Raw genomic sequence first — 17,141 nt, forward strand, 5'->3', positions numbered from 1 at the left:
CAGATGTGCCACAAGCACTCCCATATACCTCCACACATGTGTTCACGTACACACTCCATGTGCTCATACACACGCAGGTGTTCACACACTTACACACTCACATATACCCACAAGGACATATTAATTTTTATATGAATATGAAACATCAAGTGGAGGTGTTAATTGGGCCGTTAGATGTATTACACTGAAGTTTAGGGGAGAGGTCTAAACTTGAGATGTAAACACAATATGAATGGCAATGCAAAACCATGAAACTGTATAAAACCACCTAAGGATTCAGCATAGGTGGAGAAGAAAAGAGGGAAAAGGACTCAGCCCTGGAGCTCTCCAACAACTAGAAGCTGAAGACATAAAGAAACACCAGTGAAAAAAAAGAGACCAGAAACGTGGAAGAAAAATCAGGATAGTGTAAAAGCCAAGAGAAGAAGGTGTCCCAAGAAAGAGAAAGTAGTCAACTACATCCATTGCTTTTGAGAGATCGAGTTAAATGAATATTGAAAAAAGACCATGGGGAAGATGGCAGAGTAGAAGGACATGCGCTCACTCGCTCTTGTGAGAGCACTGGAATCACAACTAACTGCTGAACAATCACTGACAGGAAGACACTGGAACTCACCAAAAAAGATACCCCGCATCCAAAGACAAAGGAGAAGCCACAGTGAGATGGTAGGAGGGGCGCAATCACAGTAAAATCAAATCCCATAACTGCTAGGTGGGTAACTCACAAACTGAAGAGCACTTATATCACAGAAGTCCACCCACTGGAGTGAAGGTTCTGAGCCCCACGTCAGGCTTCCCAACCTGGGGGCCCGGCAATGGGAGGAGGAATTCCCAGAGAATCAGATTTTGAAGGCTAGAGGGATTTGATTGCAGGACTTTGCTGGGACTGGGGGAAACAGAGACTCCACTCTTGGAGGGCACACACAAAGTAGTGAGAGCATGGGACCCAGGGGAAGGAGCAGTAACCCCATAGGAGACTGAACCAGACCTACCTGCTAGTGTTGGACGGTCTCCTGCAGAGGTGGGGGTGGCTGTGGTTCACTGTGGGGACAAGGACACTGGCAGCAGAAGTTCTGGGAAGTACTCCTTGGTGTGAGCCCTCCCAGAGTCCACCATTAGCCCCACCAAAGAGCCAGATAGGCTCCAGTGCTGGGTCACCTCAGGCCAAACAACCAACAGGGAGGGAACCCAGACCCACCCATCAGCAGACAAGAGGATTAAAGTTTTACTGAGCTCTGCCCACCAGAGCAACACCAAGCTCTACCCACCACCAGTCCCTCCCATCCTGAAGCTTGCACAAGCCTCTTAGATAGCCTCATCCATCAGAGGGCAGAGAGCAGAAGCAAGAAGAACTATAATCCTGCAGCCTCTGGAAGGAAAACCACATTCACAGAAAGATAGACAAGATGAAAAGGCAGAGGGCTATGTACCAGATGAAGGAACAAGATAAAACCTCAGAAAAAAACCCAAATGAAGTGGAGATAGGCAACCTTCCCGCAAAAGAATTCAGAATAATGAGAGTGAAGATGATCCAGGACCTCAGAAAAAGCATTGGAGGCAAAGATTGAGAAGATGCAAGAAATGTTTAACAAAGACCTAGAAGAATTAAATTATAAACACCTAGAAGAATTAAAGAACAAATGAACAGAGATGAACAATACAATAACTGAAATTAAAATTACACTAGAAGGAATCAATAGCAGAATAACTGAGGCAGAAGAATGGATAAGTGACCTGGAAGACAGAATGGTGGAATTCACTGCCGCAGAACAGAATAAAGAAAAAAAAGAATGAAAAGAAATGAAGACAGCCTAAGAGACCTCTGGGACAATATTAAATGCAACAACATTCGCCTTAAATGGGTCCCAGAAGGAGAAGAGAGAGAGAAAGGACCCGAGAAAATATTTGAAGAGATTATAGTCGAAAACTTCCCTAACATGGGAAAGGAAATAGCCACCCAAGTCCAGGAAGCGCAGAGAGTCCAAGCAGGATAAACCCAAGGAAAAACACGCCGAGACACATAGTAATCAAATTGACAAAAATTAAAGACAAACTCTTGAAAGCAATAAGGGAAAAATGACAAATAATATACAAGGGAACTCCCATAAGGTTAACAGCTGATTTCTCAGCAGAAACGCTACAAGCCAGAAGGGAGTGGCACGATATATTTAAAGTGATGAAAGGGAAGAACGTACAGCCAAGATTACTCTACCTGGCAAGGAACTCATTCAGATTCGATGGAGAAATCAAAAGCTTTACAGACAAGCGAGAGCAAAGAGAATTCAGCACCACCAAACCAGCTCTACCACAAATGCTAACGGAACTTCTCTAAGTGGGAAACACAAGAGAAGAAAAGGACCTACAAAAACAAACCCATAAAAATTAAGAAACTGGTCATAGGGACATACATATCAATAATTACCTTAAATCTGAATGGATTAAATGCTCCAACCAAAAGACACAGGCTCGCTGAATGGATACAAAACCAAGACCCATATATATGCTGTCTCCAAGAGACCCACTTCAGACCTCAGGGACACATACAGACTGAAAGTGAGGAGATGGAAAAAGATATTCCATGCAAATGGAAATCAACAGAAAGCTGGAGTAACAATACTCGTATCAGATAAAATAGACTTTAAAATAAAGAATGTTACAAGAGACAAGGAAGGACACTATACAATGATCAAGGGATCAATCCAAAAAGAAGATATAATAATTATAAGTATATATGCACCCAACATAGGAGCACATCAATACATAAGGCACTGGTAACAGCTATAAAAGAGGAAATCAACAGTAATACAGTAATAGTGGGGGACTTTAACACCTCACTTACACCAATGGACAGATCATCCAAACAGAAAATTAACAAGGAAACACAAGTTTTAAGTGACACAATAGACCAGATAGATTTAATTGATATTTATAGGACATTTCATCCAAAAACAGCAGATTACACTTTCTTCTCAAGTGCACACAGAACATTCTCCAGGATAGATCACATGTTGGGTCACAAATCAAGCCTTGATAAATTTAAGTCTTTTTTTTTTCTTTGCGGTATGCGGGCCTCTCACTGTTGTGACCTCGCCTGTCACCCAGCACAGGCTCCGGACGCGCAGGCTCAGCGGCCATGGCTCACGGGCCCAGCCACTCCGTGGCATGTGGGATCTTCCTGGACCGGGGCACGAACCTGTGTCCCCTGCATCGGCAGGTGGACTCTCAACCACTGCGCCACCAGGGAAGCCCAGCAAGATCTTCTTTGATCCACCTCCTAGAGTAATGGAAATAAAAACAAAAATAACAAACGGGACCTAATGAAACTTGAATGCTTTTGCACAGCAAAGGAAACCACAAATAAGATCAAAAGACAACCCTCAGAATGGGAGAAAATATTTGCAAATGAATCAACAGACAAAGGATTAATCTCCAAAATATATAAACAGCTCATGCAGCTCAATATTAAAAAAGCAAACAACCCAATCCAAAATGGGCAGAAGACCTAAATAGACATTTTTCCAAAGAAGACAAAAAAAAAAGGACCGTGGGCATCTAGCAACTCCAAATTTGGTGACATGGTTAGGGCAGAACCTGACTGGAGTGTGTTCAGGAGAAATATAGAGACAGTGAGTGAAGACTCTTTTTAAGAGGGTCTAGAAGGAAAAGAAGTAATGGAGAAGTTGCTGTAAGAAGAAGTGGGATCCACTTATGATTTTCCTTTCTATGACATTTTTTAAGGTGAAAAAATATGTTTGTGTGGTGATGAGAATCCTCCAGTCAAAGTAACTGGAAGGAGAAGATAAAACCAGGTCGAGAGGTTATTATGTATTAGGCTGATAAATTTGAGTCTTGTCTCATAACAACCAATAATATTATGGAGTGGAGGGAAAAAGAGTGAAAAGTTCAGGTAACGTGTGAACTTTCATTGATAGATGATTAAGAGAATAATGGTACTATTCACTGAAACCGGGAAATCGGGGAAGGGTGGGGTATGGACCAGGTTAACTAGTTGAGATAAGCAAGTATTAGGACGTTCACAGGACATCTGTATGGAACATTGTAACAGGCAGTGGAAAATAATCACTGTGTTGAAGAGAACTGACTTAGGAAAACTCTTGGGCTGTTCTGAATGTTTAAAAACCATAAAAGTTAGTAAACCAAATTAAAATAAAAATATAGCCAATGCTTTTGGGCGCATTTTCCTTTAACGTGATTTTGGAGGCAATGAATGATGAGCGTGATCACATGGTTAGGTAAGAATCCTTTAATACTTTCTTAACAAGCTAAGCCACTATATAAGAAATAAAATAATACTTTCTTAACATCCTATATTATCATTTGAGGAGTACAAAGTAATATCACTAATTGGAAATGTAGGAGAAGTTATACCTTGACATTTTGATTCCAGAAGATACCGTTAGTTTTTTGGTGTCTGAGATATGAAGAAACCCTCATCAGAAATGAGAGTGACCAACAGTGCCCTTGAGAATTCTCAAATAACAGGTATAAATAATCACTGCCCAAGTCTATTTACTCCAACTTGCCTTCACCTCAGTCCTAGTGTCTACACCTGCACCTGACCTGTGGTTCTTCTCTACCATTAATACCATTTTGCCCACACTTTGGTGTCAATTCTTAGTTTTCTGATACTTACCTTTCCAAATGTCCTAACCCTCACCCCAGCTTTACACTTAGCCCTTCAGTCCTGTTCTCAGCCCTGACCATCTCCTTCTGTCTACCCCAACTTCTTTTCATTGAGTCTTTCCCAGTCCAGTACTGAAAGCATGTTTCATTGCTTAATGGGATGGGCCACCTAGATAGGACATATTTAAACAACTTGAGAAAAGCTTGTAGTTCAGTTATCAGCTACCATGATAGCCTCAAGGTACAAGAACAGAGGAGTTATGCCCATTGCATCCCAAAGCATGGGCAGATAAGAAGGAAAAAAAAGGAGTAGAAGAAAAAGGTGGAGAGAAGAAAAGAAAAAAGGAAGAGCACACACACAGAAGCAGAAAGAGAGGCTACATTTATCCTGGCCTGGATATTTATGCCATAGTTCAGAGGTCAGATGTCATAATATTCCAAATGCCAATGCAAGGACTGCTGCCAATCCCTAATTAATTTTTTCAAGTGTGTGTGACATGAGAAAGTAAGATCAATTTAATATATTTTTCATAATTCAGGTTTGTTCAATTTATAACTGTCATTTATTCTGAGAATATATCCTTCCTATGTTTTGTATTAAAATGCTCCATTAAAAGTGATAAAACCAAATGACACTATTTATTTTTAATTCCTGGCAAAATTAAAAGTGGACAATTATGTGAATGAGTGTGCTTGTGTGTATAGTATGTGTAGTTTATATATCATTTACTCTAAATAAAAATCCCCCAATCTGGCAACTACTGTCTAACTTACTTCTGTATCAATATATCGCAACATGCAAGTTAGACAGAGGTGTCTTTGAGTAAATAAAAGAACTCATCAACATAGCTTCATTATATATATACACTTCAATGAGTTTAGTTAGCAGCTACTGTTATCTTAAGTGGCCGAATGAAGCAGAAATAAAGTAAGTTATATCTTACTGGAGTTATATGTAAGTTATATCTTGAAGAGGTAAAGAATAAAGCATCGTAAGAGCCATCATCACCTCAGCTGCTCTAACATCAGTAAGTTTGGGTACCAGCCTGGCTGGTAATCCTGAACCCCATGGAGGAATGGTTTCATATGAATTTAGGCAGTTCCCTATATTTTTCTTTTCTTATTTCTATGGATGTTCCTGTTTAGATTGGTAAACATTGGTAAACATCATCTTATTTGGACTGAACCTAAATGTTTCCTAGTGTTGAGACAGTTCTGGCTTGATTGTCTCTTGTGTATAATTCTCCCCATTTTTTTTTTTTTTTCTGTTGTCTCTACTTACCTTGCTAGGCAGGAGCTTCTAGGGAGCTGAATTGTGTTTGCCTACGTGTGAATGACCCCAGTTAACATATCAGAGGACCTCCTAATGTTCTCTCATTTTCTTCTGGTGTCTCTTAGTCATTTATTCTGCGTGACCTTTGGTATAACTTCCTTCCCCTGCTCTAGTCTTATCCAAGAAGATAGCAGTGTCAGCTCTCCACGTGTCAGCCTACAGTTCAATAATGTGGATCAACTTCTATTCCAGCTCAATCTTCTTTGCCTGTATAAATACAAATGAAAAAGAATTGCGTCCACCTCTCCTTAACATACTCACTCCTGACCTTTCACATTTTCACAAGTCAACATTTGCAAAGCCGATAGTATGAAAGGAAAAAAAATAGGAGGGAAGAGAGGAAGTATAACCTAGCATTTTCACTTTGCGGGAGAAGTATATTTACTTACAGCAACAGCTGACCTTTCTCAAGAAGGACATCTTCAGGCAGGTGGCGTTCCTGTTAATCATGAATTATCATTCTGCTCCTAGCTTCCAGGCCTTCTCTTCTCACAAATATGAAGATAACGCAGTAACACAGGGGCACGCCAAATTCTCTTAGAACCATTGAATGCTAGTGCTGAAAAAGCATTTAGGGTCATCCTGTGCACAAAGTCATTCATTTCAAGAGCAAACGTGACTTGAGAACTTTTATGTGCACGTGCGTTTGAGGGGATCTGCCAGGCAATGTGCTAGGTGATGGGAATATACAAATGAAAGAAACAGTTTCTGTCCTCTTGAGTAAATAAATACTATCCTGAGAGGTTAAGTGACTTAGCAGAGGTTATGTGTTTAGAGGCTGTACTATGAGATAGCCTGATTCCTAGTATTACACCCTCATCCTCTTTCTTCAAGGCACATTTATTTACCCTTCCAACTCCAAGGCGATTAATAACATCTTCCCTCATGCTCCTACTAAATTATCATTGTGTCGTCCTTCTTCATCTTTGTGCCCACCACTGGCCAGTAGAGTGCCTTGAACATGGCACATGCTTATATCTCTTGTTAAATTTGTGTAAGTTTCCCCTGGGGGTAGACACAACCATAGCCTGTGTTGATGGAATTGTGTGTGTGGCAACAGTGGAGATGGAGAAAATATGTAATTGTGGAGGATTGGGCTTACTGCTCCCAGTGATTTCATGGTTCAGTGATTTGGAGGTTGAAAAAGGTTTAAACTGAGTTATGTACACACCGGTAAAGGACAGTCTTTTCAAACTTGCTTGATCCTTGTCTGCCTTGTGACTTTCAACCAACTGAGAACCTGAGAACTAATCATTTGCATCGCTTCTCAAACCATATAGGAAAGTAAATAATGCTTGAGAAGCATTGTTTTCTTGGCTTGCAGATTATAATACATTTCCCCATACCATTCATGTCACTGATAGACAAAAAGAATTGCTAGGCCCCTTATTACAAACGTATACAAGGTTTCATATACGTGTACTTATGGAACGTTAAAGTGTAGCAAAAACACCTGGCCAAAGAGAATCAGAAATTATCTAGAACGGGAACATGGATAATTCTGAAAGATAAAAATTTCATTTAACTTTTAAGTTTTGCATCAGAAAGTGTTTTGTGAAAGTATAATAAATGATTTTATTTTCTATAAATTACACTATTACAGCTTAAAGAGTTTGTCAGGATATTCACCACAAATCAAACTAGTTTTCAGGGAGAACAGCTGGTGATGAAAATAGAAGAATAACTTCCTTTAAAAAAAACACAAAAAACAAAGTTTCAAAGTCTTCTATAGAAAATAAATCAGATTAGAAGTGAAACCCTCAGAAAGATATATTCAAAACTGAAACCAATTCTTTATGCTTATTGTGGTTGTTAAAATAAGTAGAAACTAGGTGTAATAGAATTTTGCTGTTTCTAGCCACCTGAGATTTATTTGTCCTTTTTTTAAATTGTATAGTATCCCACTCAATGTAAATCTCCATCCTTCCCTCATGAAGTCTATGCACTTCAAGACTGAGTAACTTTGATATTTTCACTTCCTGGTTCAGAGGCATTCATACAACCTAAGTTAGTTCAATGTGATGGAAACATAGGTCTTCTTTGGAAATAGTCTCTCTTCCCTGCAGGATACAGTGAGAGAGCATGTTCCTATGTAGCCGTTTTAAGAAAACCTCAGGGAAAAGCTGAGGAGGGTGGTATCAGCTTCTGGGAGTAGAACTAATATTGGAGAAAGACAAACCAGGTCTTGGTAAGTCTGTGAAGAAACCACGTTAAGATTCTCATAAAATCAGACCTAACCCTTCAGTTTTTAGGTATAGATGAGTCCAAAACTATATCTTGATTGTTTAAATCAAACTGAGATTTATTTTTTGCTTCTTGACAAAGGTTTATTACTAATACTTAGGGTCACCACAGCCCCAAATCTGGCCCTTGGCATGTTTAAAACTCTGTTGTTTTTTAAAAGACTTTTATGGGAGTATAGTTGATTTACAATGTTGTGTTAGTTTCAGGTGTACAGCAAAGTGAATCGGTTACACATATACATGTATCCACTCTGTTTTAGATTCTTTTCCCGTATTAAGGTCATTACAGAGTATTGAGTAGAGTTCCTCGTGCTCTACAGTAGGTCCTTACTAGTTATTTTACATATAGTAGTGTGTATAGGTCAATCCCAATCTCCCAATTTATCCCTCCACCCTCCTTTCCCCCCCGGTAGCCATAAGTTTGTGTTTTACATAATCGTAAGTTTGTGATTCTATTTCTGTAAAACTCAGTTTTATCCTTGTACCTAGAAATAATCAAATCCTTGGAGAATTTTAAAGTTATAATGAATAGTTTTCCGATCATAAATTATCAAAAGAAGTAGGTTTCTGGTCCTCCGGTGATTCCATTTTCTCACCGTCCGGTCCCTGTGCAGTCTGTGTGGACCCAGTGGCTCTGGTGCCAGAGCTGGGTGTGAAGTGAGCGTGGGCTGCGTCTCTCCCTGGGTGAGCTGGGAGCCCCTGCCTTGGCGGAAGGTAGGGATGAAAATGGAGAGGCTGGAGCCAAGGCCACGTGCCAGCCAGGGCTTCTCCTAGGCTCAAAGGCAGTTACCACCCTATCTGGCGTGGAGTTGGGGCTGAGAGCAGGAAGCCTGAGGGAGTTGGGTTTCTCCTTGGGCGCGATGGCGTTTTCACCTTTGGTTGGGGGGACTATGGCTGCACTTCTGGGTGCTGGTTTCACTTTTCCCCAGGTATGCACTCCTGTTAGAGGCTGGGTCGGCGCTGGAGTGGCTGCAGCTGCCCTGCTAAGCTGGTCTCGCTCCCTCCCATGTGTGCGCGGGGACGTGGGTGCCGGCAATGACTGGTCAGATGCCAGGCCCGGGTCTAGCCGCCCTGTTCCCTCTACGTGTATGTGATCTCCTTGGCAACAGCAGCCTGGGCATTAGTGGGGAGCAGTGCCAGAGCAAGGGGGGCTGGAGCAAGAGCCTGGGGCACGCTGGGGTGGTCTGGCCCTCCTGTCAAAGCCCCAGGCAGTTTTCAATCTGCTGCCTCTGCACTCTGACTGGGAGGAAGCACATGGAATCTTGGTTTCTTACAGCTTCTCAAACCAGTTAAGGGGACTTTTCTTCCCAGCGCTGGACCTCAGGGCTGCGGTGCCTAATATGTGGCTCAAACCCCTCACTCCCCAGGGAGACTCCCCATCCTGTGATATCCCCTCCCCTTCTGGGTTCCCCGCTAGGGATGTGGGTCCTGACCTGATCGCTTTTCCCTTCCTACCAGATCTTACTTTACAGCCTTGGTGGTGGAAGAGCCATCCGGAGGCCTTCAGGTCACTGTCAGCAAGAGCTGTTCTATGTGTAGCTGTGGTTGGATGTGTCCTTGAGGAGAGGTTAGCCCAGCATCCTCCTTCTCCGCCCTCTTGGTCCTGCCCCTTAATCTTGTTTTTCTTCATTAAACATTTTTCCCCCTTAAAGCATCTTTACAGGTTAATTTTAGAATGCATTCCTTTTCCAGAAACAATCTCACTCATCACATGACTTTTTAAAAATAATTTAAGGGGCTTCCCTGGTGGCGCAGTGGTTGGGAGTCCGCCTGCCGATGCAGAGGACACAGGTTCGTGCCCCGGTCCGGGAAGATCCCACGTGCCGCGGAGCGGCTGGGCCCGTGAGCCATGGCCGCTGAGCCTGCGCGTCCGGAGCCTGTGCTCCGCCAAGGGAGAGGACGCAACAGTGAGAGGCCCGCGTACTGCAAAAAAAAAAAAAATTAACTAATTTTCTGAACATATTTTTAACTAATGCTGGGGCTACTTCGCTGATAGCTCCATGTGCTGACCATACTTATTCACTGAATTTTAAAAATGTTTTGTGAACTCAGTTTATAGGCAGTAGATGTCTTGTCGGGCATATAGCTTTGTGAATAGGAACTGGCATTTTTGTGGGCAGAACTGGAGTCAAGCCCTACCCCACATATATTATTTCAACTGTTTATGTCTTAGTTTTTTTACTGGTAAATTATCAGTAATAAAAAACAGTTACCTTATAAGTCCTCTTAGGAAGACGAAATGAAATAAGGCATTCAAAGTGCTTAGCACTAGTTTTCAATACATGGTAAACATTCAAATATTAGATTTTCACTATTAGTTTCACTGTCGTTCCTGATTATTATGCATCGATACTTAATCAGAGATTCTTGATGAAAAAAAGTATGCTGGTTCAATATGATTATTTATATTCTACGAAGCAAAGCATTTATTCTAATATAAATGAACTAAACATACAGCCAGAGCAACAACCCACAGATAAAAACTGAATGCAACAATTGTTCTCCTACAGATTCTATAACCAAAAATACTTCTTAAAACCAAACTTCTAAATTGGACTGATAATCATTCTTAGAGGCACTAGGAATATCGTTGGTTTCTGTTTCTGGTTATAAAAAGCAACCAAAAGCAATGATGAAAAACAATATTGAAAATGACTGTTTTTCATGCATGTGTGATTTTTTTTTTTTTCAAAAGTCTTCCTTATAAAGAAAAGACAGCATTGGAACATAGTGGTTAAGAGGAGGGACTCTGACACCAAGTGCCTGGATTCAGATCCACGTCCTGCAGCTTTTCATGTATGTGATCTTAGACAATTTCTTCACTTCTCTGTATCCTAGTTCTTTCATCTATACAATGGAGAAAATATGAGCACCTATAACATCAGAATATTATGAAACGTAAATGAGTTATTCCTTCAAGAAATTCACAATAAGCCCAACACATATTGACTATCATTAGTTATTATTAACTTTCCCAACAATTCTTTTAAATACCCAAGGCAAATATAATTTTCATTTTATAGAAAAAGAAACTGACTTTAGAGCCACTTTTTTGACCAAAATTGTAGTACTTATTTTGTGATGGTGCAGGGGTTACAGTACAAACCTTCAAACTCCTAAATTGGTAATATTAATGCAGTAATGTATTGTCTTTCCCACTGATGCAAAAAAAATAATAATAATACAGAGAACAGAACTAATGGGCAGATAACTTGTTCAGGATTCATCACCATGTATGATTGTTAAAATAAGGACTTTCATACCAGCTGATAAATACCCACTGCCCTGAGCTTCCCAGGTGCCCTTTCCCAACCCCACCCGCCATCAGTGCCTGCACTGATCTAGTCCTTTCCTCCAGAAGCCCTGAACCTTTCTCAGTTAGCAACTGAAAGATTAATGTCTACTACAGGAGCCTTTGGGTGCTGTTTGCTGCCTCCTCGGTTCTGATTATTTAGTGCAAGTGCTGTTCCTGTTTTAAATATTTTTAAAATCATCACTGGGTGCTAAAGACCTCACAGGAATGTTATGAGGACCAAAGGAAGTTACGTTTATGATGAGGATGATAAACTAGAAGATGCAGGGTATAAAGATGAGCTCTCTTGATCTATTCTAGGCACATTCCTATGACACAAGTCTGAGCATCCTTGAAGGGTGACCTAGTGTTAACTCATCTCTCTATATTACAATACCCGTTAGGTTATTTTTAGAGATCATCAAAAGTAATCAATGAACTTGAAGTCAACCAAAAATAAAAAAAATTCTTGTCAACGTTATATCTAGTCAATTTCATTTCCTGCCAAAGTGTCCAGAAAAAGGCAACCTGGAATTAATAATTAAATCCATTAATTCCATGGATTTGGTTTTGAGGACAGTTACCTCTCCTCAGGAATCATAATGTGAAATTATCTGAGTTAAATTTCTAGACAATTTTCTTGGTAGATAGAAATACTTTTCTTTGAAGAAACAGCATTCTATATATAGTAAAATGATATTTTTCTTTTTCCAAAGCTCCCAATTTTGTTCAGTTATTTATATTTCTAATTTCATTTTCCATTTTAACATGTTTAACCACATGACATCTTTGCCTCACTAGAGAATGGAGTGAAATATAGAAAAATATAGTATAGTAATATGGGAAAATGCACGTTTCTCGAAACTAAGAAAATAGGTCATTTAAAATGTAATTCGGTCTGCAGTATACTGGGGGCACTTGGATGTTAGCTGTAATGTGTGCACTGCAGTTCATCCATACCCATTACAGTTTATTTAAATCTACATTGCCTTAAAAATAATTATTCTTCTGCTTTAGAAAGAAAACAACATAAACATTTTGGAAACTGTGTCTTTTGTCTTAATTTTAAAGGTATTAATGGGAGAGGCTGTGTTTCAAGAAAGTGAAACAGAGCAGGACACTGTGGTCCTTCCCCCCATGTGCTCCACCTGCCTTTTGTGGAAAAACTTTAGCCAAAGAATAAGTTTCATCAGAGAAGTGAGAAAAATGCAGAAACAAAGGAAAACAGTCAACAAGACTAAATAATAATAGTTCAGTCATTAAGCAAAGTTAAGGACCTTTAGTTCCTTCTCAGGGGCTATAGATAATATTCTGAGCTGTATCCTGTGAGCTGTCTTGTAGATACCGAAACCCCTGCCAGGTAGAGAAGTTAACTACATGATGACCAGTCTGACGTAAGCTGGCACAGTTCCAAGAACTGGCCTCAAGGATGACGCTGGTCAGAGCACCGCATGGCTAATTTCAAGATGGCGGTCAGAGCTGACTGTGCTGTTTCTATACGTAGCCCCCTCCCTCTGTCTATAAAAGCTCTTGCCCACTGGTTGGGGGGGGATTCAGCCTTTGGACAGGAGACCACCCCCCCCCCATTGCCGGCATCAGAAATAAAGCAAACTTTCCACCAACTTACCTCTTTATTGGCTTTTGAGCTGCAAGCTTTTGAGCAGCAAGCAGCCAGACCCTCCACTAACAAAAGGACAAGAAAATGGAAAAGTGATTAAAAAGCTTGTGAGGTGTGGAGAAGAGAAGCTGAATTTGCATAAAGTGACATACTTGAATGTTGCTTTTGACCACCCTCTCTATTACATTTCTTCATTTTGCATAATAAGATACATTGGTTATGCTGACATGGCACTAACACCACTAGCTCAATAGTAAATGTTATTGAGATTTTTTTTTTTTTTTTACACATAACTGATTTGGTTAAATTTATTGAATTAACTAGTTAGTTTAGTATTGTGTAGACAAAAGTTTCATGCATGGCACAGAAATGTAGACATGATTTTCAACTTGTGTTAGTGGTGTTTGATGTCAATCAGCAGCGGGAAACTTTTTAAAACTTGCCATTATACACACACCCAATTATCAGCCCATCACGCAGAATCTGTTTTCCTCAAGCCCAATAGGGCATGAGGAACCTATAACCAGGAACCAACAAACATCTATTTATACTATCCTGAGGTCTAGGCTGAAGCCCATGGAAGCTGTTTATAGTCTTTTGGGGAAAGGAAGAGTGGCCCAAACTATCAGGATGCTGCCAAAAGCCCAACCCGTTGTCACCGAAGACTGCCTTAAAATGACACAATTCAAAAACGTCAGAACAACCTCTTCAGAAGGAAAACAGGTATGACTACGTAATGTGGTCAACAGGTAAACAGAGCACAATAAACTCTAATCATATCATTTCCTCTCTTCCCTTCCTAGACTCATTTGAAATAGAAGCAAGAGAAAAACCATTTGTAGGCGTTTGTAGATGATGCCCCAATATTCACAGCTATCATGCTGCTAAATGCATGCCAGGCATCTTTAGAGGCCAGTGTATTTGCAAACTCACTTTCTTCCCGACTCTGACTTCACAGTGGGATGTGCCATTTTCACATACAATGCAAGATTCATTGGAACTATAATTTAGAGAAGTTTCAAAATAGGGCACGGTGTCACCTGTCTCAGATAATTTCCCTTTAAAAGCAAATCCCATTCTTGGAGTAATTCATCCATGTTTCCTTTTCTTCTTGAGTAAATGAAAAAGTTGGAAATAAAGCACATTATCTCTCCATCTGCCTCGACTCTATCAATTTTGCCACCTGCTACAATCACTTTTCACACCACCCTGCCTGAACCAGAGGGACAGCCATTAAAACACTACCACAGGGCTTCCCTGGTGGCGCAGTGGTTGAGAGTCCGCCTGCCGATGAAGGGGACACGGGTTCGTGTCCCGGTCCGGGAAGATCCCACATGCCGCGGAGCGGCTGGGCCCGTGAGCCATGGCCGCTGAGCCTGCGCGTCTGGAGCCTGTGCTCCGCAACGGGAGAGGCCACAACAGTGAGAGGCCCGCGTACCGCCAAAAAAAAAAAAAAAAAACCCACTACCACACATCGGAAGCCAAGGCTGCTCCAGCCCACAGCTGAACTTAATAAAACCGTTAATGTCAGAGCCTGCCGCCTAGCATCCCAGGAATGCCAGTTGCTCAAAATCCTTCCATTCCAGCCATGCATGTGGCATTTCATCCTTCTCCCCATGCAGAACCATGCCATCTGCTATGAGACACAGATATACCACATGCCAGGTGACATTTTCCTTTAAATTTTTTTTTTTTTTGACTGGGAAATATACTCAACAGGCAGAGAGCAAGAAGAAATGTGTGCACTACCTAGGCCTGTTTTTCCAATCTCTTGATATTTATTATATTCTGGCTCTGCTTTTGAACGGTTGGTGAGTAATTTATGGGCAGGCAGCCTTAAAAATAAGTCTTTAGATATGTAATAAAAAGCTCTGAGCACTGGCGCTCTAATAAACCAAGGGGTAACTGTGGAGTTGAATTACAAAAAAAGAAAAAGAGTCATTAAATCAATAATACTGAGGTCTGATAGAGCTGTGTGAAGTCAGTAACATCATAACCTTTTATACTGACTTCAGCGTGGGAACATGCTATTATCTGCGGCAAGTGATGGTAAAAGAATTGAGATCTGATACATTTGATCTAACAGGAAAAGAGATGGGAGGTTTTGGAGATGCGTCTTGCTTTTGTCCATTTTGGATAAGGATTCAGTTCTACATGCATAGAGGGCCATGCATTTAAAGTCACTCCTAGACTGTCGTGGAGTCAAAGGAAAATATGGGAGAGTCTATTTATAAACACACAAAAAAAGAGAGAGAGAGCTTAATCCTTTTCTCCACGTTCAATTCAACTTACGGCTATAAAATGTCCTTCCCTTCAGGGACCTCTGTAAAAATCTTAAGCTATGGATTTGGCGTTTTTGTATATAAAAGAGAAGTAAACTACAAGATTCATACATAGGTTCTCAGTAGCCTCTCTACGGAAGGCAACATGTTTGGTTAGGTACCAGAACCTGTCTTAAGCCAGATCAGCTACATTATGACCCACTATACTCGGTGCATACCTTAAGACTATCTTATTGATTCTTATTTGGTATAATTAGAAGTGCTGGCAGTGGGACACCTAGACAACTTTAGATTGAAGTATGCAATGAGCATGGCACTCAAGCCTAAATACGGTCAGAATTAATTTTCTCCATATACAATTACTTGGTCAATTGTTTAAACATACACAGATTATTTCACAGTTTACTACTCCTGGAACTGACTAATAAATAATTGGTTTATATTTAATATATTCTTAATTATGTCATCTGTCCTTTTATTAACTATTAATTTCCTCCTTGACTTCATACATTCAAATATCCATTCACCTTACTTCACTAAAATTTGCCCTGAAGCTAGCAATGACCTCCCCTGACTAAACTCCCTAATGCTGACTTTGGCAAACAGATGGATTCCTTGAAAACATCAATCTGATCATGTCAATTCTAACGGACTCCTGCCTTCTCCTGTCCTCCGTCTCCCAGCCCTGACAAATTACTTAAACGCTGATGTCTCAGGATTTTTGCCTCTGGTCCAGCCCACCTGACACCAGGGTACCTTCTGCTCAATCCTCCAGCTTTCCTGTATTTTTCTTGTATTTGTCATGGTCGCTCCACCTTTGCACATGTGACTCCTTTTCTGAATGCTCTTCCTTTTCTCCTCCCAACAAGGTGCTCTCATGGCTCCTGTTACTCCTCAGTTGTAGCATTTATTGCAACTTCAGATTTATGCTAATTCTTTGGTTATTGAGGAAACTGGGCTAGTTTGCACACTTCCTGAAGCCATGAGAAACATATATTTCGCCAACCGTTGAATCTCTCGCATCTAGCACTCCACTTGGTACATAGTAAACACATAACAAAAATGTGCCCCATGAATGAATGGAGAAGTTTCATTTCTGCTATGCTCCTTTCTGACCCTCATTCCACTCCTGTTCACTAAGTGCCAGGAAGTCAAGAGAATGGACTTGAGATGAGGATGAAGAAAATTAGCTTTTGATTCAATCATAACATGCACGTTGTACCTTTTCCAAAACAAGTTTAACAAGACAGTTGTCACTCTACTCAAAGAATGTATTTTCTAACATGATGAAATGCAAAAGAACAAATAAAGAAAAAATAAGGTAAACAAAATTACAGATTGTGAAGAGTGCTAAAAAGGAAATACATAAGAGAATGAGATAAAGAAGACCAGGTTTGTTCTTGGGGTGGAAGCATCTCTGAGAAGAGCAAGGTGAGACACCCAGGAGGAAAAGAAATGAACTGTACAGAGAATGAAGGGGGAGAACATCACAGGTGGAAAGAATAGCATATATAAATACTCTAATGTAACAATTGACCTGGCATCTTCCAGAAATAGAAAGAAGTTTAGTAAACTAAGCATAGAGTGGCAAGCTTAGATCGAAGATGGTCAGGGCTCTGCAGACTATCAGAAGGAGTTCAGATTTTATCTTAAATACAATCATGGCTACTGTAGGGTTTTAAAAAGGCAGTGCCATCCTCTGGTTTACATATTACTTTGGCATGAAGAA

This window comes from Neophocaena asiaeorientalis, unplaced genomic scaffold (assembly GCF_003031525.2).
Source record: "Neophocaena asiaeorientalis asiaeorientalis breed wild unplaced genomic scaffold, Neophocaena_asiaeorientalis_V1.1 scaffold14, whole genome shotgun sequence".
Classification (NCBI taxonomy): Eukaryota; Metazoa; Chordata; class Mammalia; order Artiodactyla; family Phocoenidae; genus Neophocaena; species Neophocaena asiaeorientalis.